Source organism: Neopsephotus bourkii, unplaced genomic scaffold (assembly GCF_033783945.1).
Source record: "Neopsephotus bourkii isolate Nb327-2 ecotype Australia unplaced genomic scaffold, CSIRO-AGI_Nbou_v1 NB_1375, whole genome shotgun sequence".
Taxonomy (NCBI): domain Eukaryota; kingdom Metazoa; phylum Chordata; class Aves; order Psittaciformes; family Psittacidae; genus Neopsephotus; species Neopsephotus bourkii.
Genome location: NW_026901854.1, coordinates 140,092 through 163,762, shown reverse-complemented (window position 1 = coordinate 163,762; position 23,671 = coordinate 140,092).

Genomic DNA, 23,671 nt, shown 5'->3' with positions numbered 1-23,671 from the left:
CGGAGCTTACCACAGTGCTGGCGAAGCAAATGCATAGATAACATCTAAATCCCTCAGAATGGCAGCAAAAACCTCTCTACAGTTAGTTTGTGAGAGTTGTTTGCAATGTACCGCTCTCTATTCACGAAGGCTTTCTGCAGTATTTGTTCTGAATACAAAGTCAGATCTTTGTCGTGAGTTTCGTTAAGTGTCCCAACAGCCTGAAACCGGCGGTTCAGGCACGGGCAAGTCTGGGCTCTGGTCTTGTCCCCGCTAATGAAGTGAGCGCTTGCTATTTACTGCGACTTCTAGGATAAACTGTTCATAACTTCTGTGAAAATATGGACAACGTCTCTGCTTCATGATCAAGCAAATGAAAAAATGAAATACCCATCTAATGACAAATAAATCTAATAAAAAATGCAGGGAGCGATATGGGATGCTGGGTATGCCTCGTTTTCAGGGGTCAGACATGGGCAGCAGTACACCTAGTACGTGGTTGCAGGACGTGGTGTTACAAAGCCGAAGTCTGCTGCATTCGTATATTTGATATATGAAGTTCCCCCAATGCCTGAGAGACGCAAGATCAAGTCTGCAATTTATGTCTTTCTCTTTTTGACAGCATGCCTTCAGGGGAGCTATTCTTAAATTAAAAATGCGTGTCACTTCAAAATACGTAAATACCTCAAAATGCATAAAATGCCTTTTTTTTCAGCTACTTTGTTAAAATTTTTGTACACTGTTTTCCAACGTTGCAGTTGTTCGTGTAATTTAATAAGGGAGTTATGTACATTTGCCATACTGCTGTTGACATAAGTGACATGGTAAACCACTCAAAACAGAGATAAAGGGCTCTACTAAACCCACATGACAGGACTAATTTCTAGCTTAATTGTGTGTTTTCCTAGACATTGTCTGCTTCTTGTTATTTGGAGATCCTTCTAAACATGCAAATAGTTGCCTGTTCATACAAGAGCATTACAAATTCCAACTACATCAGCTTGTTTTTTTACCTAAATTAGCGGAGGTAGAAACATTTCCTGCTAGCTGGGGATCCGTGATATTGTCAGGTTTGTATGTTATTAAGGTCCTGGAGTTTATTTTACTCGAACTGCAAAGGGAGTTTTGATGGATAAAAAAACAGGATCAGTCCCACACAAAAGAAAAACAAATTATACTGCTGAACAACAGGTGTCAGCTTTTTTCTATTATCTTAAATCCTGGTTTAGTTTAGCTTTCTAAATTTCTTTTGAGATACACATTGTCCTCATGTCTAAAACTCTGTGGCACAAGATGCTACAGGTCCACATAGCTTAGTAGGACTTTTAAAAGGATTATGTAGCTGTATGGATAATAAAAATCAAAGTACTGGTAATACAGGCATGTGTGAGGGATATAAATACTTGTACATATTACTTTCACTTGTCTCTTAGTTTAAGTCATCTGGTACTACTATTCATCTGAAGCAGAACACTGAAATATATAAACCATTACTGGTTTTGCCAATTCTTTTTTTTTTTTTTTGCCTTTTTAATATCATAAATCATCATATTCCCTGCTTCGTTCAAGGACTGTTCACTCTGAAAATAAATGGGAGTCTTTCCAGCAACTTTGACTGACATTGGATTATGCCCTAAAGGAATTATGCACTATATTTCATGCAGTGCCAAAGAACTAATAAGCATGGAATCTGATTAGATCTGTTTTCCTCAGTGTTACAGTTACTGTGGTATGTACCACTGCTGCATAATACATTTTCCAGCTGATATCTGTTTATGTATGTTAGAAAAACAGACTTGTTCTTCTACATTAATTTATTTCATGCCACTGTGTTGTATAGGTAGCTACTCAGAGCAAGAAAGCAGATCAGTTAACTCTGCAGGGAAACCATTACTACTTATTGCAACAGAGATTCAAGAGTGTTTTGTACCTGGGACTGTACTGCCTAGTTATGAGGGCAGGACAGCAAAGTGTAACTCGTCATTTCTGTTTGTGACCCCAGGGACCAGGTGTGCGACCTTGTCTCAATTTACAGGTCTGTAGGTGGTCGGTCAGGGTTTGCCTCCTGGAAGCAGGTTAAGGATCTTGTTTGTAGTGTTTCAAGAGTCACTGTTGAAAGATTTCTAGAAATACAAAGCATGGTATGGAAACAGAAACAAAATCACAGGCAGAAAGCACAGAGTTCCTGCATGCCAGAAACATTCAACCCATGGCTGTAAATCAAAATACTGGGGATAACTCACAGATCATAAAGAGATAGATTTTCCCTGTATCAAGCACAAACTGAAGTCTTTAAAATAAAGTAAGTGCAGAAAGCATGCTTTCCAGACACGGGAGTGAAGAGCTCATGTAAAGCACACTGTGGTAAATGCTCAGTGAAATTTTTCTTCTTTTGAGTATTTTTAGTGGCACAAAAACTGCTGTTTGAATAAGTTGGACACTTGAAACTCGTCTGTTATTTTGTTGTTTGTTTGAGGTGGTTTTTTGTCCCAGGCCATTTCTGAGCTTCTGAAACCCAGTTTCAGAAATCTTCCTTTCCGTGATTTCTGCTTAACCAGAATTACATTACAGTTTGGTGGTGTAAGTGCAGATTGTCCCAAAGCAGGCTAAGGAATTTGTTTCAGTTTAGACCCTTATAATTGCAAGTTCCCTCTATGCCCCCCCCCCCTTGTTCTATTTGATTTATTCATTCATAATAAAGTTTATCATGTTCCTGTATCCTGATTGTTCGGTCTGCAGCTCATGTCACATCCCTATGGTAATTAAAATGTGTTCTGTAAACCTTATCTTGCCTTCTTGAAAAAGAAAGATATGTGCATGTAGCTTTACAAACACCAGGTGCTTACAAATGTGAACGCCATCCTGGACATTGCTGGACCACAGAATAGAAAGACCATATTGTTGTGTGATAGAAGGGTTAAGATACTCAAAACTCTGTTAGTGTGCAAAGTCTCAGGCTGATTCACCAGGCAGCATGAGATCTGTTCTGGATTCCTGCCTGACTTCCAGAGACTGCTCTAAGAAATGAAGGCAGGCTCGTAGCTCTCACCTCTCAAATCAAGAAAGCTGTGTTATGGCCAGGGCAAGAGAGCAGGGCACTGAAGTAATTCTTTATTCTGCCGCAGGAGGTTTAGGGGACTGTGGCAGCGCTGAAGTGTAGCTCCTGAGTGCTGCTTCAGTCCTTCGCTTGAATACCACGCACCAAACCAGAATGAATAAGAGGGAAACAGAGAAAGGGGAGCAATTAGAATGAACAGCATCTTAGATGTGAACTGCCTTAGCTCAGGTTAGCACTCCCTCTGAACACAAGGTGACTACATTTCTTGACCATGTTTATAGTTTAAATACAGTTACTTAAATAACTCAGGGTTTGGTGGGGTTTTTTTCCCAGTGTTAAACTGTTTTATGCAACCTGTTTTGGTCACTAAGCAACTTTTCTCATCAGGACACCAAAACACTCATTCCATGCATTTTTAACCATCAGAAATCTTGTTCAATGCCAACACACACAAAAAAAAAATAATAGCAAAGAACAAAATCTTGCTCGCCTTTACCAGCCCAAACACACACAGCAACTGCAGAGGCACAGGACAACAGATGCCTTTCTGATGCAGAAAGTCACGAACAGGTGTAATATTTGGTCTCCTATGAAGGCACAAAAGGCTCAGGTTTTGCCACTTAAATGAATGGCCCCATGCATCTGTCAGCCCTTGTTCCCATGAAGCAAGAGTCATACAGCTGTGGGGCTGCTGCGCTAACGGCACAGGGAGCAGGAGAACCCACAGCAGTGGGGAGGCTGGGTGATTTGGTGTTGCTCACACTCTGCCTCCTCCCAGCAGTCTGTGTGGCTGCTGCTTTTCTCCCCCAAACCTCTGTGCTCACACTCTCACCTTGCAGCTTGGAGCCAGGAAGGCACAGGCTGGTTCTGGGGTGGTAGGACCCGTAGCAATGTGAGCTCAAAACAGAAAGGACTGGATTTTGCTGTAGAAAGGATGGCATAAAGTGCACTTTTGAGGCCAGCCTGTCTCTCCCTTGCCATAACATAGCTGCTCTTTGCCTGCTCCCCAGAGCTTTAGTAGTACATAATTTCCAAATTATCATTTCCATCTTGTGAATATGGAGATGCTGCTATAGTAGCGTTCATCCACAGGAGAAAATATTACACATTTTAAATTGCTCTCCTTGTCTTTTCCCTGCAGATGCATTTTGTGCTAGGAGGGAATACAATCCTCAACACAAACTCAGGAACAACATGGTGAGCTATAATAATTATTGGACCTGTTAAGTATATTGTAGAAATAAATCTTCTGTGAACTAACATTTTCCCTCATATGTTTCACAGAGAGACAGTAACCCTCCTGCTGTCAATGGATTAATGTGCTAAAAAAAGCTGGAGCTCATAGATAAATCTTAAGATTATTTCTCATTTACATATTGGCTTAGCATTTATGTGCACTTCTATTTGTGTGATGCTCATGGGGACAATTCAGGAAACAATATGAATCATCTAATATGTAAAAATTAGGTTAAAATAGAAGGTGGGGAAACAATGGGGGGTTTATTTTTTTTTTTTTTTTTTAATTTATTTTGGATTCATGGAAACAGTCTCTGTTATTACCTTAATGATGCAGCACTGTATGCACAGTACTCCAGAGCTGGTTTTGCAGCCGTCTGATGCTGAAGCATACCTGAAGAAAACCTTCTGTATTGTGACTCATTCATAACACAACATTATCTCAAGGTCTGGTGGTGGTGGTGGTGGTGGTGGCTTGTGTGATATTGCGGCTCACACATAAATTGCTTTATCTTCTTATTTATGGGGAAGAAACCAGGTCAGAAGCAGAACTGCAAGCAGGACCAGTGTACTTCCTATTTCCTGTGAAGTCCCTAGGGTTCTAGTTTGAAACCATTATTGTTGTTAATTAATGATTTGCCAGCTGTCTGCACTAATTTTATAGCATTTATGTATGCAGAGCCATTGTGCCTCAGATTCCTGCTTTAGAGTCCTGTGAGTGAGACACTACAATGATAAAATCCCCATCACACTTACATGCTCATTTGTTATTTTGAATGTGGTTTGCTCACAGAAAATTTCCCTTTTTGGTTTGCAAACTGGAAGGCTGGATGAAGAGCTATAGCAGCAGCAGGGATCTACTGTGGGACATTTTGGACATTTTCATTTTAAACCTTTCCTTGATTAAGGGCAGCAACACATCAGGACAATAAGGCAAAGTGGTCTTCTGTGGATTCTTATGTTGGAGATACCCATCAGTTTAAAACTGGAGTGAAAATGCTGGGCACTGTGATGTGTTAATCAGACAGATTCTTACAGAAAACATAATTCTGTGTGTGTTTGTCACTGCCCCAGTACTCTGAAAGCCTGCGTTCAGCTGCAATGCATGCATGACTTTCCTTGCCTCCTTTCATTACCCTTTCACAAACCCTTGTTATCCCTGAAGGTTTGGGAAACCAGATGGTTGCAGTAGTGTAATTCCCACTGGCCAACTCCATTTTGCCGTAGTAGTCCTGCATTTAACATTGACTAAAGTTTTGGTCAGGGCTTTTTTCCATTCCCTGCTTTGCAGGTTTGTATCAATGTGGGCTTTGGCATTTCTGGCAGAAATGACAATGTTTCAGCTGTGGATTATTGTACACACACTACACAGTTTGTAGACTGGGACTCTGGTACTCCAGAACTGATGAATCTGAATTGGATGAGTGTCCTGGTTTCAGCTGTGATTGATAGTTAGTTTTCTTCCCAGTAGCTGGTACTGTGCTGTGTTTTGGATTTAGGATTTAGAATGGAGACCTCATAGCAGCCTTCCAGTATCTGAAGCTGGCCTACAGGGATGCCAGAGAGGAACTATTCATTGTGAATTGTAGGTATAGGAAAAGGAGTAATGGGTTTAAACAGGGGAAGTTCAGATTAGATATAAAGAAGTTCTTTACTGTGAGGGTGGTGAGGCACTGGAACAGGTTGTCCAAAGAAATGGTAAATGCTCCAGGGCCTTGGATATGTTCTAGTGTGGGGTATCCTTGCCCATCGCAGCAGGGTTGTAACTGGATGATCTTAAGGTCCTTTCCAACCCTAATCATTCTGTGATTCTATGGGAATAATGTGGATAATCACACTGATTGTTTAGTTGTTGCTAAGCAGTGGTCAAGGACTCTTCATCTTCTCACACCAACGTACCAGTGAGTAGACTGAGGTACAAGAAGCAGGGAAGGAGATGCAGGCAGGACAGCTGACCCGAACTGTCCAAAGGGATATTCTGATATTCTACGCCATAGGATGTCATGCTCAGTACAGAAACTAGGGGCAAAGCTAGACAGGAGCCACTGCTTGAGGACTGGTTGAGCATCAGCTGGTAGGTGATGAGCAACTGCATTGTGCATCACTTGTTTTGTATATTCTATATATTATTGTTATTATTGGAAATATTAATACCCCTTCCTTTTCTGTCCTATTAAATTGTCTTTATCTCAACCCACGAGTTTTGATATTTTTCCCCTCATCCTCCTGCGGGGGGAGGCAGTGAGCAAGCGGATCTGTGGTGTTCAGCTACCTGCTGGGTTAAATCACAACAGTCCTTTTCTGGTACCCAACATGGGCCCCGAACGGTTGAGATAACAATAGATATGACCAGAGCGTGTTGAAACAAATTTGTTACAAGCATTTCTTATGTTAGTTTAATAGTCACTGGTCGCAATGTTGATTTGTTTGCTCTGAGTTGCTGCACTTGTTCTCATGGTTGTGTTGTGAACACCTTACTGTGGGGGAGAAGATGCTTTTTCACACTCCTTTACCCTTCCTTTCTCATTCATTTTTCTCCTCCATGCGAATTACAATAGCTCTTGAGAATTTTAATATTCTTGGGATAGTCAAACTGGCTGTTCCTGTTGATACTTCTCCTACTCCTGAATGTGTTTCAGGTATTGTTTAAAGCTAAACAACTCCTTTAAAATACCACCCAGAGATCTGCTCTGAGGCTGGATAGCTGTGAGTGGCAGGGTGTGGGGGATAGTATGGGTCAGCGTCACCTCCAGCGTTTTGGAACTTCACTCCTGAACAAGTGCAGAATACTAAAAAGCTGGTGAAATAGACAAGGTGCGATGTCGTCCTGGCAATACCAGACAGGTACAAATCACTGCAGTGTGACGTGCTGAGGTTTTGCCTATGCCTACAGAGCCCTGCTTGACTCTATTCAGTACCCTCAAAGGGAAAAGGAGGTCTCTGGATCTGATGACAAAGTGGCAGGTATTGCAGCTACTCCAACCCCTGCAACAGAGACTGCAGCTGAATCAGAGAACGAATCTGCGTCAGTATCAGTTGCCCCTATACACAAGAAGAAATATTGGAAGTGGAAGTCAACTAATCTAGTAAAGGAAGAAACTCTTTCCTTAATAAGGGAAGAAGTGAATGAGGTATACTACTCCGAAGCAGGGCCACCAGAAGGACAGGATGAAGAAGAGGCATAAATCCTGAGTTCCATAAACAAGGCAGTAGCTCAGATCCCTACCCCTGAGTGAGCTGTGAGATGTGCAGAAATATTTAATCCATCTTCCAGTCAAGCACATTGTCATCTGGCTGCTCCCAAGCTGGTGTAACGGGACCAATAGCCTGGAATTAGAGGATAGGGAAGCCAAGACCTGGGAAGCCTTTCTAGGGAAGGGGAACTGACAAAGCGATTAGAAAGGGGCACAAACCTTCAGCATCTGGAGGGAGCTTCTGACAGGCATGAATGAAAGGTATGCCTTCAAGGAAGATGTTGTATGTCACCCAGGCAACTGGAGCACCATGAGGAGAGGTATCCAGTACTCACCATACACCACCTTTCCCATCCTGAAGGATTACTATGACAGATGGAGCCCAAAGACATGCACTAAATGACCTCCATGGACATTTTAGAAGAATGACCCATAGACTAAGGGTATGATATCTGTGTGACTGATTATTTGGCATGTGTTGAAAAAAAGTATGGGACCCGGGCATGATGTAAACAGTGTAGAATATGGGGTTGATATTCTCTTGTTTCATCTGGGATAAAGTTAATTTTCTCCCCATGAAGTTGTTGCTAAGCAGTGGTCAAGGACTCTTCATTTTCTCACACTGTCTTGCTCACAGCTAGGCTTGGCGGCACAGGAAACTGGGAGGAGACAACCAGGACATCTGACCCAAACTGGCCCAAACTGGTGGTGAGCGACAGCATTGTGCATCATTTGTTTCGTATATTCTAATTATTCTATAACAACAGCAACAGCAACAACAATAATAATAATAATAATAATAATAATTCCCCTTCCTTTTTGGCCTATTAAGCTGTCTTTATCTCAAGCAACAAATGCAAATTTCATTTTTTGCCAGTTCTCTCCCCATCCCACTGGGAGGGGGCCAGGAGCAAGCAAGCAGCTCTGTGGTGTTTAGCTGCCTGCCAGGTTAAATCACAACACTGGGCTAGTGTTTGGGCTAATCCTGACCTCCTGCTGCTTCTAGTTCCTCTACACGGTTTATATTTTGCATACCTACTCCTTGAAGTTATTGTTTAACTTGCATATTACTCTCTGTAGCCAAAATACTCTTTCCTAATGGGTGAAATAGAAAACCAACCAACCAAACATAAGTTTATCTAAAACACCTACAGAAGTCTTATTTTTAAAAAGAGCAGTGGTTTAAAGTGAAAATAAAGCAGTGTTACAGTAATTCCAGTTTTCAGTAATCTGAGTAGTGATATGGTTCCTATGCACTTGAACTACCAAGGCTTTTGCTGTATTTCAACATGCAAAGCTGCATGTGTCTCACCTCTGTACACAGAAAAATTTCCATGGAAGCCAAGTAATGTCTTGGAGTCTTTTAAAATAGACAGTGTTATACAAATGTGGAGTTGCCACAGTAACAAAAGAATCAGGTCAGATGGTTGGTTTTGAGGTACATATATCGCACAGGAGAGCTCTAAAGAATTACAGATCCCCTCTAAAGCCAGACTGTGCTCATTTCTATATTGCTTTTCCACTCCCCTGATTCAGCAGTCTGCAGCTTCTGCTGTCTTTACCAGATTTGGACATTTATTGGCAAATGCCTTTCAACTAAGCACCTTAAAATACTTGAATATATGTTGATTTATTCAGATCGTAAAGCAAAGTAAAAAAAAAGATTCTTAGATACCAACAGGCACAAAATATGCCAGAGGGTTTTTCTTCTCCTCCCTGCCTCCCATCCCAAACCATCCTTGTCAGTACTGAACAGGTCTGAGAATCCCATCCACAAGGTCAAGATAGGATCAGATTTCCTGACCTGCTTGCCCCCACCTCTTGATAATCTAGAAATGAAAATCAATTCTTGTCTTCGAGCTTGTGAGGAGCTCATAATTGCTTTAGACTAAAGCACCATGCGCCTGATTTTTCTGCTACCTTTCAATTCTTGGAGATGGGGATGTCATTTTTCAAGTTGAGTGCACTGTCAGGATTAGATTGCATGGTAACCAAGTAGAAAGATTTCTTCTCAGAATGAGATTTCTTCTCATTGCTGTGCCTTTTACTCAGGTCCAAACTGTTTTTTCACCATTATCTATAGGGATATCATAATATGCTTTAAGGAGATTATCTATGGAAAACAATTTTTTTTCCTTAGGGTCAAAATTGGAGCTCTTTTGTAGCAGCTGAAATAAATGGATAAATAGAAAGTGAGGCTAAATTTGGTCTTTGATCTTCCATTTACTTTACACTTTCTGCCACAAATCATACCAGCTAAATGCTGGTAGAACTATACGTCATACTTTTTTACGTGCAGCTTTTTAGCCAACTAAATGAAAACATGGTACCTTTTCCATTATGATAGACTACTTCTAGGTAATTTTGGCTTGCTGTGAATTGCTGTCCTGCAAATGAGTTTGAATGAGGCTGTGCAGTGCCAGCTACCTGATTGGGCTTACCTGGCACAGTGGGCTCTGACAGGCAGGCCACTGCCAGGGAGTGAGGAGAACCAGGCTAGAAACCTGGTCGCACCGAAGTGTCAGTTAGGGGAAGAGAGGACTTGCTTAGGACCACACTCTCTTCTGATGAGACTTCCCATCTGAGCCTGAAACTCCAGATCTTTAACACCTCATCTGCATCAATTTCCAAAATGGAGAAAAAATAAGAGGGATCCAGCTCACATTGATGGACCCTGGAGACCATGCGGGGAAAGCTGAATGGAAGAGTGATGTATCACTTGTTTTTAAGCATTCTTTTCCTTCTTACAGCCCATGAGTATGTGTATATCTCCTTTCATCTGTCCTGATTAAGAACACATTTGTGATACTGGTGAGAACTTTCACAGTCTGTGTTCCTTATGCTTAATATTGTGGTTGTTATCTAAAGAAAGGTCACCCTCATTTTTGGGAAAGACAACCATCTTTATGTAGCTTTTGTTCCTGAGATTTTGAGACGTTCTGTTTAACAACTCCAGCATTTCTGATAGCACAAGTATCCTACACATCTACATTAAATTAGAGAGCAGGCATCTCTTTCCCCACTACTCTTCTGCTTCTAAGATTTGTGGTTTGGCCATAAGAGCCATTTAGATGACAAAAGAAACCATAACTAAGACAGTGATTTACTGCTAGAATGACTTTTTTCTTTTAACATATACTGAATGAACATTTTAGTATCTGTTTTTACCTTATTTGGCAGCTGAGAGTTTCAGTAAGGAGAGCTGCCAAGAATTACAGTAAAATAATGCCTAAATAATTAATTCTGTTGGCAAATGAGGGTAGCTCAACAATAGCTAACAGTAGTCTCAAAGTTAGGAAGAAAAAAAAAGAGGAGGAGGAAAGACAAACCTTGCTTTAGGTCCTGCCAGGATGAGCAAAGTAAGGGCAATACTAACGTAGAAGAAGATTTAAGTTTTGGTGGTTTTTTTCTTGAGATATGTGCTGGTTCTTGGTTCTTGTTTTCAGACTCTCACAGCAGGTAAACTCAAGGAGTGAATGTACTGAGTGAGAAATCACAGAAGCTTTGATGTGCTGATGGCTTGAAAGTATCAGTCTTTCTTTTGTGGCAAGGAAAAGCAAGACAGAAGGGCATCTTTCACAATGCAAAGGCCGTTCCTCTGCTGATACCAGCTGGCCCAGGGAAGCTGTATCAGGTAATGGCATCTGTCTCTCTTCCATCTTTCTCTTCTTTTCATCGATTCACCCTTCCTTTTCTCAGGCCACTCTCCAGATGCCACAGCCATTGCCTAATGTTGATGAAAGGAGGTTTGAAATCAAAGGTCTGACTTTATCCTTCTTGATGTCCGTGAGAATTGCACCCACTGATTTTGAATTTTGCAATTTGAATTGCACTGATCGATAGAAAGACTTAGCATTGCTCTTAAATGGGCAAGGAAATAATGTCCATGTGATATAATACTTAAATCAGATAGGACTCAAGTACCCAAGTTTATTCATGTACAAACTCAGCTCAGAACCACAACTGTCTCTTTCCTGTACTAACATATAAAAGACAACAGAATTCTTCCATTCAATGTGATCATAAACACCAAAATCCTTAGTTTACAGTCCTATTCTTGTTACACTGTCACCATAAGGCATGTGCAGGTTGCTTGCACAGATTAACAATAGTGGCAAGTTTTAACATGCTTATTGTATCTCAGCTCTTGTTAAAATGTAACTTTAATTCTGAACTATTAATTCCTGTGGTTATTAATTGAGCTTTTATTCTCAGAGAAAATGGTTCTCAGCTCATTCTCTTTTTCCTTGCCGCTTGCTTTCGCTGTGCAGAGAAGTCTGGGGTTCTCAGATGGCCATGAAAACAGAGAGTGCAGAGGTGCTAACCGAAGGCTTCCCCTCTGTTTGTCAAATAAAATTACAAAAATAGAAGAAAAAAGAAAAACATTTTCTGACCAAATATCATGCTGGAGCCACGGTGACTTTTTCTGCATGTCTTTGTTTTGCTTTTGATAATTACACCATACCCCTATAATATATTCTACACTGAATTATTGATACGCACTTTCAACCTCAGCCCTTGTGCCCCACTGTTGTTTCTGACTGGGAATAATAAACACACTTCCCTCTTTAAGGTGCCCCTGGAGAAGTGACTAAATACAAATATTTATCACTGCCCCCCTTGCCTGCTGCATCGGCTGTGGCTGTGGGTGTTGAACACCAATCTCCCATTATTTCTTGCTGCTGTAGGCTTTGAGGAGCTGGGTGAGCTCAGGCTGGGACCTGGGCCCACCCTGCTGGTAGGACTGGGATGGCTCCAGGTACAGGATGGCCCCAAGGTCTTTGCTCAGCCTGTGAATGAGCAAATGGGCATGCAGAAGGACATGTTGCTTTCAGAGTCTGCAAGCTGGGGAGAAAGGAGGTTTCCTTCTGTAACTTTAGGGAAATGGGATCTGTGAGAAATGATAAAACACATGTCTCTTGGTCATCCCATTTTTACAGACCTTTCTTAGAACTTCTACAAGTGCTGCAGGACCCAATTAGACAATAAGGATTCCTAGTATAGATCATGCTTTTCTAAACCAGGGTTCCCAAAGCTGGTGATTTTAGCATCCCCGGTGTCCCACCTGAACCACATGAGGAAGCCCAGGCAGCACTCTGGCAGCCAGACAGGGCAACCAAAACTGCTTTTTCCCCTCCCAGCATTTCATTTTGACTTGTAAAGCCACTTTAAAGACAGCGAGTTCTTCAGACCTTTAGCACACTCAAGGCTCTACTAACTCATATGGTGGCCGGATGTTGATCTAGGTGCAAATCACCTCAAAAGTGAAGCCGCCTATCTGTAGACCTTCAATCAGCAGCAATATTTACCTCTTTATTCCTTACTAAATGCACACAGCATTATGTATTATATGGGTAGCATGAACAGTAGATAAATCTGGGGCCTGGTTTTGACATGTAATGGTGTCGCTAATAGAAGAAATATGTTTCAGACAACTTTTGTATAAATCATGGTTATTTCTGCAGAAGATTAAACAATAGTTTGGTCCCTCAGGATATTAATGAGCAGATGAAACATTAACCACTGGGTCTTAAATGTTTTATAAATCTGCAGTACATTCCTGCAATGGAGAAATAAACCCCATGATTTATAGGCCAGCAGTTCGTGGGGGGATAGTTACTGCAGCAGAGGCAGGGCTGCACACTACACTGGGCTGGTACATTTTGCTTATAAAAACCTGGGATAGTCTCAGATGAGTTGCATTTGTGTAGAGAGTTGCTGCTCGTTGCACACGAGGGGTAATTTGTATAGTAAATACACAATTTATTTGCTTCTGTGCAGTAGCTGTATCTTCAGGTTTGCAGGATTCAGGTTGTCAGACAAGCAGTGGACGCAGTGAAAACCCAAGGAAGGCCATTTCGCCTAAACTTTTTGTGCAGGACTTCTAATGGAAATATAATAAGGGGTATCCTTTTTAATACAGACTATCTGGAAATCCTAGAACAGGGTCAGGTCACAGCATGCCTTGAACATGCCACACAGAATCTCTGCATTGGCCAGGAGAAGACCAAAACATGACCTTGGGCTCAAAGATGGAGAGCAGGTTTAAGGGAGGTTGAATCCTACTGCACGCAATGGCACAAGAGTTTCATGCTCCCCATTGACTGTATAAACAACCAATTGTTTATTTAAGGATAGGTGAGAGTATGGGATGTTGATCCCTTTCTAATCTTGGTGACATGGACAACTTAGCCACCTCCACTTGCCTTAGCTCTGGGTTGTTGTGATGTGCTGGTGCCCAAACTGTTAGGACAAGGGTATTAGGTTTCAGGTCCCATAGTTAGCTCTGTAGGCCTTATTTCACCTAACCTTTTCATAACATGAGCAATTATGTATGAAGACAGGCTGAGAAAGTTGGGGCTGTTCAGCTTGAAGAAGAGAAGGCTGCGTGGAGACCTCATAGCAGCCTTCCAGTATCTGAAGGGGGGCTATAGGGATGCTGGGGAGGGACTCTTCATTAGGTACTGTAGTGATAGGACAAGGGGTAATGGGTTTATATTTAAACAGGGGAAGTTTAGATTGGATGTAAGGAGGAAATTCTTTCCTGTTAGGGTGGGGAGGCACTGGAATGGGTTTCCCAGGGAAGCTGTGAATGCTCCATCCCTGGCAGTGCTCAAGGCCAAGCTGGACAGAGCTTTGGGTGACATGGTTTAGTGTGAGGTGTCCCTGCCCATGGCAGGGGGGTTGGAACTTGATGATCTTAAGGTCTTTTCCAACCCTAACTATTCTATGATTCTATGATAACTACAAATCCCTTTCACTGTCTGTGACCCCCCAGCAGAGCAATGACCAGAAAACCTGTGAACGTCCAAGGAACTTCTTTCATATCATTCTATATTATGAGCAATGTTGCTGTTTACTGCATGCTGTATTCAGTGTCACACCCTTCTTTAATGCAATAGGAGGGAATATGCTCTGCTGGGGAAACAGGGGCATACGGGTCAGACTGGAGAGCGGGGACCAGAAAGCAGGGCTCTTACTCATAGGAAACACTGGAGTTTGGGTCATGTGATTTTAAGTCCAAACTGAAAGATGCTTTTAATAGGGGGACAGAGGGGCTCCATGGCTCAGGTCTGTCTGTACTGGGTCAGAGACCTTCCACTGTCCCTGCCTGCAGGAAGGACACCCTGCCAGGCTTCCCCTGGAATTACCTTGTGCTCACTTCAAGCAACACAGGTTTTAGCAGCAATGTGTGGTGTTGGAGTATTTCCAGCTAGCTGTGTGGGTGCCTGTGACCTTCTTCCCAGAAAGACAGGTGCAAGACCTGCCCTTACACACACATGTCCCCCCCTTGGTGTAAGGAGAGACCTTTATCTGGAATGCTACCTAGCAGGAGGACCCCAGCAGTGATGAGGGAGACTCAAGAGACCAGCATCTAAAGATGCCTGCAGACATGCAGTGGGATAAAAAAATAACAGAGAAAAATGCCACCACCAATCTCCCGTTGCTTCTGGTGACGGGGCTGTGCTCAGCTTCCTTGGAAACCTTCCCGATTATCCAGCATCTAAATCACGCCGTTGGTTACTGAACCCCAGGGTGGCCAAGGCGGCGGGCGGACAGCAGGGAGCGCTCCGCAGGCGCGCAATGCAGCCGGCGGGCAGCAGGGGGCGCTCTGCGACCGCGCACGGCGCAGAAGCCCTGGCCCGGCGTTCCTTCTGCGGATGCTGCGGCGGCGGTGCGTGTCCTAATGCCTGGAATCGGGAATTAACGTGTGTATGAGCCCGTCCGTGTGTGCGCCCGCCCATATGAGTCCCTGCACCCTCTCTGCGCATAGGTGTAGCCACACGCATACACATAACTCGGCACACAGGTATCTCCACACCACGTTATTCCCACTGTTCTGCTACGGTAGAATTAAAAGTACAAAGCCTGCCTGTGCACCCTCAAAGCAGAGGGTGGTGGATTGGAGGCCAAAAACTGTTTGTGCAAAAATAGAAGTACAGATTAAATATACATATCTAAAACCCAATCCTGGCTTCATACAGCAGGACTTTAAGATGTAATTAAATTAAAGGCTGAGGCCCAAGCCTTAGGAACACAGACTATGTGCCATAATTTCATAGAGCCTATTCATTTTAGCTAGCAACATCAGCAAGAAATCAGAAACTGCTCTTAAAAATAGCAAGCAGTTATGATTGTTCAGCTGTGTGTGCTTCCCCCTGAGTGCTGTGGTCTTTCCAAGACTTCTCTTCTAGGTTTTGGGAACTCATGATGCTCACAATCACCATATGCTGTCACACACCAGTCACTTATAAACCAATAGTAATTTATAATTAATTAAACATCAAGGCCTGGCCATTCATTTCTGTTCCGTACCCAGTGATATTGATCTATACGCTTCTAAGAGTGTGAGTTAAATAACTTTATTCCTGCACTGTTGGCTGATCGATAACAGAAGGCTGCTGCTTGTGTTTTCTGTTTCCACAATACAGTATTGTTCAGGAGCATAATAATTTAGTGATACTGCGAGGTTAGAGCACTTACAGCTTATTGTCTCACTGAGCAACCCTCTCAGGCTTGGCCTGGAATATCTGTGGGCTTTTGTTCTATGTTTTTTCGTTAATAAAGGCACAAATTAATTTGAAATCCACATCTTTTTGGGCTATGGAGCAAAGCCTGCTCTTAGCTATGGGCAGGCAACCAGTGCCCAGCTGGCAAAGAGGCTGTTTTAGAGTTACTCCCATATAAAGCAAAACTTTGGCCTTGTAAAGAAGTCTTTAAAAATGTACTTAAATGTACTTTCTGTGTGTGCTGTGCAGCCATCACAGAGGTAGTCATTGCGTTGGCAATGGGACAGCTGAAGTAGCTGTTTTCCTATTTCAGGGCTTAGCACTATCAGCAGATGCTGAGGCAGCAACCCAGAAACTCAAAGCCTGCAGCATATAAAACACTTCTTGTTTTACCTTTAACCTGGAGGGGGGAGGAGGAAGAAAAGAAAAAAGGAAAAAGAGAAAATAAATTCTTAATCTGCCATGGAATAAAACCTTTGCGTAATTGTGGTGGTGTACATTCACATACACAGGTTTTGAGGATAGCAAGGCAAGGAATCAGCACCTAACTTGCACTGGGCTTTCTCCAGGCCCTGTGGGCATCAGGAAGGTGGTGCCCGAAGAAGCAGTTTCTGTTACGCCTGTTCAGGCCCTTATGGGCTGGAGAAGAAGAGCAAGGGTTAGGAAGGAAAGGAGGATCAGGCCAGTTGCAGCAAACCTTTAGTTCTGCCATGGAGCTGGTGGAGCTGAGAAATCTGTGCACCAGCCCCCACGAATGCAAAACAAACAGGAAATGGGGCAGTTGTTTGCTTTCATGTTGATGAATTCCCCCAAAGCTGGGAAGCTGCCAACTGCTGGACACGCCAATGGCAGAGCCAAGTGTTAACCCCGTGTTTCTTGGCATGGGTTATAGTGAGCACTTTGCTCCTTCTATCACCAAGCATACTGAGCGGCTGTCTGGAGACAGCAGTGCTGAGACCAGCATTGCTCAGACCTCCCCACCGCCTGCTTGACAACCCATCTAGAAACTCAATAAGTAAACTTCGGAGCTCCACACCTCACTGCCTGCCAAGGCTGGGGTTTGGCATGCTTCAGATGAGCACAGCAGAAGTATTTCTATATGGCCTCACCTTTGTGCAGTCAAAAGCTCCCTGCTTGTGGTCATGTGCTCAGAACATCTCACCTCTGGAGCACCATGTCTGCTGCTGGGCCTCTGTTCCTGGGAAGGAGCCCTGGAAACAACATTCCACTATTTACATGTGGTAAATCAACATCAAGAAACATCTTCTTTCCTGTATTTTCATTTCCAGAGGGGCCAGAGATGTGGCATTAGCAGATCAGGGAGGTTCGTGCCCAGAGAGGAACACACCATGTTGGCTACTTGAGGCTTTCATTGCTGTTCATCCTAGTTCTGTCACATGTGATTCAAAAGGATGGAGCCTAGAAGTATGTAAATGCTCTTTGGTTGGCAATAAAGCCTCATCTGGCTGGCTGTGAAGGGAACAGAAATCCCGCTTTGTTGAGCTCTTCTTTTCACTTCAGTCCTTGCAAAAGAAGCTGTGGCTGCCCCATCCCTGGCAGTGTTCAAGGCCAGGTTGCACAGGGCTTTGAGCAACCTGCTCTAGTGGAAGGTGTCCCTGCCCACAGCAGAGGGGTTGGACCAGGTGATCTTTAAAGGCCCCTTCTGACTCAAACCATTCTGATTGTGTGAAAACTACATTTTCACTGGCTTAAGTTTCCCCAGCACTATTGCCCCTTGGGGCACCATTCAAGACATTTTGTATAATAAGAAGGAGGAAGGTTCCGATCTCCACAGATAGAAAAGCTTCCCTATAAGGGGCTGGAAGGTAACATTAAGCCTAACTTAGTGACTTCCCAGATTTCCTCCTACTGCGAGAGCAGTGTCAAGAAAACCTGCCAGTGAACGTCACTGAATCTATTTTAGAGTCCTGACAGTACTGGGGATAATCAAGAATGCAATTCTGTTCCTGCATCCCTGTCATCCCTTTCCATGCCTGCTAGTAGTGTCCAGGTGCTCAATTTTGAGATTGTCTATGTGTGTGTGGCTGTTGATCTTCTAGGAACTACATCGAAATAAGTAAATTCATTTCAGAGAGGTCTTTGAAGAGTCTAGTGATCAAGCAGTGATGGTTCAAGTCCCACAGCACTGCCAACTTCATCTGTTTCCATTACTATTTGCTGAACTGTACACCGTGAATGATGTCTTTTCTCATACAAGTAACATTTCTGCTATAGGAGGAGGGCCCACAAGGTGGCTCAGGTGGAAAAGAAATGTAGAGTTTTTGATCTCTGCCTAGCACATGAAGGACTGGGACAGGGAGGTGATGCTCTGGAATGGCTGTTTGACACTGACCCAAATGATCTGTTGATTTAAATTCAGCTAATGATGAAGAGCTGCAGAGTACCACATCAGTGGCAATCAGTGCTGAGGAACCTCATCTTATACCCACTGGAGAGACCAAGTACAGACAAGTAGTCTGGACATGCAAATTAAAATTGCATCGTTGTGATCTAGATATAAGGGCCCTGCTCTTCTGACTTGCCCGCAGGTACCTTCTCCAAAAAATAAATGTACCCAAGTAAGACTGAAAAGCAAGCATTTTTCAGCATTTTCTTTTGAGTCAGCCAAGGAAGTTTTTGTTAAGCCAAGAATTGCCTCTTGTGTTTGGCAAATCCTTTCCAAAGCCTGTGATTTGTATTATTACAAGATATTTGCAAATGGAGAAGCACTGAATCAGAGTCACAGTGTTTGGGGTTGGAAGGGACTTTAAAGCTCATCCAGTTCCAACCCTTCTGCCATGGGCAGGGATATCTCCCGCTAGAGCAGGTTGCTCCAAGCCCTGTCCAACCTGGCCTTGAACACCGCCAGGGATGGGGCAGCCACAGCTTCTCTGGGCACCCTGTGCCAGCGCCTCAGCACCCTCATTGTAAAGAATTTCTTCCTAATGCCTAATCTAAACCTACCCTCTTTCAGTTTAAAACCATTCCCCTTGTCCTGTGTCCTGGGTTCAGCAGTAGCAGTCATTTTTTTCCTTCCTAGTAGCCGATGCAGTGCTGTGTTTTTTACTTTAGCCTGAGACCAACGCTGATAACACACTGATGATTTTAGTTGTAGCTAAGTAATGCTTATTCTGATCAAGGACTTTTCAGCTTAAACTATGACATCCTGTCACTACAGGACTCATAAAAGTCCATCTCCAGATTTCTTTAGGTCCTCTTTAAGCACTGGAAGCTGCTGTAAGGTCTCCTTGGAGCCTTCTCTTCTCCAGGACCAACAGTCCCAGTTCTCTCAGCCTGTCTCTATAGGAGAGGTGCTCCAGTCCTCAGCTGCTCCTCTTAAGACCTGTGCTCTAGATTCCCCACCAGCTTCTTAGTCCTTCACTGGACACGCTCCAGCACCATTTATTTAGAATCATAGAATAGTTAGGGTTGGAAAGGACCTTAAGATCATCTAGGTCCAACCCCCCTGCCACAGGCAGGGACACCTCACACCAAACTATGTCACCCAAGGCTCTGTCCAACCTGGCCTTGAACACTGCCAGGGATGGAGCATTCACAACTTCCCTGGGCAACCCATTCCAGTGCCTCCCCACCCTAACAGGAAAGAACTTCCTCCTTATATCCAATCTAAACCACCCCTGTTTAAATTTTAACCCATTACCCCTTGTCCTGTCACTACAGTCCCTAATGAAGAGTCCCTCCCCAGCACCCCTATATGCCCCCTTCAGATACTGGAAGGCTGCTATGAGGTCTCCACGCAGCCTTCTCTTCTCCAGGCTGAACAGCCCCAACTTTTTCAGCCTGTCTTCATATGGGAGGTGCTCCAGTCCCCTGATCATCCTCGTGGCCTCCTCTGGACTTGTTCCAACAGTTCCATGACCTTTTTATGTTGGGGACACCAGAACTGCACACAATACTCCAAGTGAGGTCTCACAAGAGCAGAGTAAAAGGACAGGATCACCTCCTTCGACCTGCTGGTCACACTCCTTTTGATGCAGGCCAGGATGCGGTTGGCTTTCTGGGCTGTGAGCACACACTGAAGCCGGCTCATGTTCATTTTCTCATCGACCAGCACCCCCAAGTCCTTCTCCGCAGGGCTGCTCTGAATCTCTTCTCTGCCCAGCCTGTAGCTGTGCCTGGGATTGCTCTGACCCATGTGTAGGACCTTGCACTTGGCATGGTTAAACTTCGTAAGGTTGGCATCAGCCCACCTCACAAGTGTGTCAAGGTCCCTCTGGATGGCATTCCTTCTCTCCAGCATATCAACCGAACCACACAGCTTGGTGTCATCAGCAAACTTGCTGAGGGCGCACTCAATCCTACTGTCCATGTCAGCGACAAAGAGTTTGAACAACACCAGTCCCAACACCAATCCCTAAGGGACACCACTCATTACTGGTCTTCAGCTGGACATTGAGCTATTGACCACAATTCTTAATTTCTCCTTGAACCACCTGAATAGTCACACAAAACATAAGCAGAACAAACCCATCTGTAGCCTGCAATGAAAATAAAGTCAGTCCTAGCAGGTACATGAACATTTCTTCTCATCACAGTCTCAAATCTGGACTAGCTTCCATGCTGAAGGTATTCTATTTCAAAATGTCAAATTCAGAAAGTGCCAGTCACTCCTACATCAACTTGATTGCAGTTTTCATGGACTCCCATGCAACCAAAATAATATAAATTGCATTAGAAGTGGATGGCAGGGTTGGAATTGTATAAATAGGGCTGATTAGAAGTACAGCAGTTATCCGATGGCTTTGTTTTGTGCTTGAATAAAACTGTTGCCCAACATATTGCTATCTTCTTTGCTGAAGTGTCAGTTTAAAGGTCTCCAGATAGATGGTTTGGTAAAGTGATACTAGTTTTCAGCTAGCAAAGACTGACACATTTGTACTCTGACCCACAGGGTTCTAAATATGACAAGCAAAGCTGTTTGGATGAAACATCACAGAGCCTCATGTAACTTCCCTGAGACAAATGTAAATGATCCAGGCAATAACTTTTCTGTCTTAAACGCCTTGTTAAATGTCTGAGCAGCCCTATTCAAAATCATGCAGAGGAGAGTGTTGCCTCTCTTTTTATAGTCACCAGTGACAAATTTCTTCTGAAGAAGCAGAATAGCAATTCTTGCTGATGTGGAATAATGATTTTCTCAAATCAGCTGAAAAGAGGGTGACAGCATGTAAAGTCTCACAGTTTACAGAATAATTTCCAGTGCTGTATTTTGGAACTAGAAGCTTCTAGGATACCTGTTTTGCTAAAAGGAAACAAGCACCTATGCCTATTGTGCTCATCCTGTTCAGCTCTTGACACTGAAAAAGCCAACACCAGAACCAGGCAGGGTTTTCACATCTAAAATGCAGATGGCTGGGAGGATGCCTCACTGGGATGCATTGTTGCTACAGGTATGTTCACACACACATTCCCACAGGGAGGAAGATCTCATAGGCAACTGCCTTCATCAGCTCCTCAAATGATGAAGAGGTGGGTCAGTGCTGATTCATTGAAAACTCCAGGAACAAACTGACCAACAGAGTTTCAAGCTGACAAGCAGGTATTCTTTATTGTGGCATGGGGAGACACTGGGGATAACTCCTCCTAATGTGTGTCCCCGTATTGCTATACAGGCCATCCTTATATGGTCACTGGGCATACATACATATTCATGATGCTACACATGAATTACATCACTTTCCAGAAAGTTTCCTGCATGCATACAAAAATGTGATGGTGGTCTTTAAGGGTTGTTCACTTTTCCCAGCAACCTTCATAACCAGCTTAATTAACATTACAGACATAGTCTTTCTACTTACCAGTTAGTTTTACTGCGCCCATCCTGGACATCTACTAGTCCCAGATACTCCCCATCCCCAGGTCCTGTTTTTCTATTCTGCTTTTCATACACTTTTTGTACTAAGGTCTTAAGGACCTAAAACTATGTCAACTACCTTCAAGCACCACGGTTATTTTCCATTACAAAGCCATCAAACTTAACTTACTTAGAACTGATTACATTGTGCTTTTGTGCCTCCTTGTCTCAGTGCCCAGGACTAAGGTTTCCCTTACTAACGAATGAACTTGCTCAGTGCTTTTAGGTATACCTCCTTCAAAATATCCTCAAGTGCTGGCGTTCAGCTCTCACGTGTGCACCAAGGTATTTCTTGTCAGTACAACAGGGAAGAGAGGTGAAAGGTATAGGGCTTTGATCACAAAATATTCCCACGGATACACCAAGACCCAAGGCCCCAGCATATTTTCATACTGGTAAGTCTTCAGCATCCTTCTTTGCTGACTCTTCCAGTCCTCTTCAAACACTGAGGGGGTTAAATCTCTCAGGAAGCTAAATTAAAGTCTCTTGAAACCAATCCTTCACCACTGAGCATGGTGGTAACTGAGGGACATGAATTACTTCTCTGGCCCCAGGACTGCCTATGTGACACCTTCGGTCTTCCTCGTGCCCCTGCTTCCACAGCCTTCCTCCTACTCTTCCTTCCTCCTCCTCCTCCTTCCTCCTCCTCCTCCTTCCTCCTCCTCCCTCAGACTTGCCCTCCATGAAGTTATCCTCCTTCCCATCAGAAAACAAACTGTTCTGCTTCATGCTCCCACTCATTACTTTGTGTTACTGATTTGCTTTAGGGGGTCATTACTACCTCTTAATTTTATAACCATGCTGGATAGAGAAGCTAGATGCAAAAACAGGTCACTTACATTATAGAACTGTAGCATTTTAGGAGTTGTTTCAAACCAAAGTCCATTTGGCCAAACACATTTAGGTAAGATAAACTAATTTTGCCTAACATTTTCTAGGCAGGATTTCCATAAGAGCAACAGTATGAGATACTCAGGGTGCCAAGATCTGATGAATGACCAAAATAAGGGTGACTTAGAAATTACCTTTTCCACAAATGAAAGAAATTAATCAAATTGGACTTATCTCGAAAAACAAGTTCCTACTGGACACATAACAAAAGCAAGGCTTTCCATATGAAGACAGTAACTGTCCTTGACAGCCATGGAGTTTACCTGAATGAAATTTTAGGGAAAAAAGACTTTACAGAATATGCATATGCTTATATTAAACGGATCTAGATCAGCTCCAGATACCCATGACCTCTGGTGGGAGCTTTCATCTCCACGAATGCCAACAACCTAGCTAGGGGAAGCTGTCTCCCAAAATAATCTTCCTTTGCCTCAGCACTAGCTCTCTATGGTTATGTATTTTACCCAAGCTCAGCCCCACTCCTGCCACATTTCTGATGCTCCCAGACCCAGGAAGGGCTGGGGAAAGGCAACTGCCATACTGGGCCACACTAATGTGTGATGTCTTTTTGGCTGCTCATCTCTCCCTCTGAAGAAATGTAGCCAATGGCATTCCACCAAAGCCATGTGAAGACTGTATTTCTACAGCTCTTTGCACAAAAGCAGCAGCAGATCCAAAGCCTGGTGAAGCAGGAGCACAGGGAGCTTTCCTGCAGACAAAAACTATGGAGTGAGTTCAGGCTGGGTCTCCACTGCTATTTTTCCTGTTGGAGATGTGGAAAGAAACTGGCCTCAACCCTCCACAGGAGGACGGTCCCCAGCAGGGAGAGGAAGCCAGTGACACGTCCAAGGAAATCAATAGCAGCTACAGTGAAGCTCTCTAGAGCTGAACTTTGCTGTACACATAAAGTTCATGTCCCCAGTCTGTG